This window comes from Phalaenopsis equestris, unplaced genomic scaffold, assembly GCF_001263595.1.
Source record: "Phalaenopsis equestris unplaced genomic scaffold, ASM126359v1 Scaffold000837, whole genome shotgun sequence".
NCBI lineage: Eukaryota > Viridiplantae > Streptophyta > Magnoliopsida > Asparagales > Orchidaceae > Phalaenopsis > Phalaenopsis equestris.
In genome coordinates, this window is record NW_018165277.1 from 62,101 (window position 1) to 63,146 (window position 1,046).

At 33.0% G+C, this 1,046-nt stretch overlaps 1 protein-coding gene across 1 annotated transcript in view; it reads left to right on the forward strand.

Moving 5' to 3' along the window:
- Positions 1–1,046, forward strand: part of LOC110031519 (nuclear pore complex protein NUP98A-like) — a 27,792-nt gene that overhangs the window by 3,274 nt on the left and 23,472 nt on the right.

Sequence of the window (1,046 nt, forward strand, 5' to 3'; positions counted from 1 at the left end):
GTGGTGCTTGACATCTTTTAGCTACATCTTTTAGCTTCCATCAACATTGCAAAACAATCAACCTGTTCGTTTTCTAACCAACCCTCCTTGAGGAGTCCATCTAGATAACGTCGTGTTAACGACACATGTCCCGTAAATCATCTCTGCATTTCAAACATATGAATGTTGCATTAAATCTATATGAAAGTAGAACATCTAAAACAATTTAAAAACATAGCACACTGACAAATCGGTGAGTTTGCTACAGCAAAGGTCGATTGCTTTCCGCATATAATTCAGAATTTGTTCTAGCAGAAAAATCAACCACAAGTGATGCTGGACAAACCTATAAAATAAGGAAATAATATTGTATAGTTTAAATATTAAAATTCTTTATACAAACTCATAAAGAAAAAAATTTATACCTTATCAGGATAATTTTCATCAACATAATGTGTTTCCACATGTTCCTGATCCTCCTCTTTCTCCTCAAATTCTATCTCCTCCTTATTATCTACAATTGGTTGATTCACTATAATGTCATCGTTTATAGTAGGCTCTAAAGCTATTGATTCTCCTTTATTTACATCCTCAGCCTCTTCTCTAACAGATTAATAGACGACGAATGATACGATTGGTCTGTTTCACCCTTATTGACACCTCCAACCTATTAATTAATAGATGATGTTAATAATATTAGTAAAAGAAGATTTGAATTTGATCATGAGTTTTAAATGCATGTACCTCTTCACGCTCCTTAGTAACTGTTTGTGCTAGTTTACTTTTCTTTTTTTGTTCAAATACCATGTAGGAGGAACTGAGTTGTTGTTTCCTTCTATCCTCTCTTACTTTAATCCTTCGAATTAAGCTACCTAGTGGGGACGCTGTGGCCCGTTTCAATGATAATTTCCTACCAGGTTGTTTTATTGTTTTATGTAAATCTACAACTTCAGTTTTTAATTCTGTAATTGTATTCTCTATATTTGTAAAACGATTGTCAATTGTGCATTTAAAGTCTATGAACAATTTATGATGATCTCTAAGCAGTGCATGTATTTCTTGAAGAC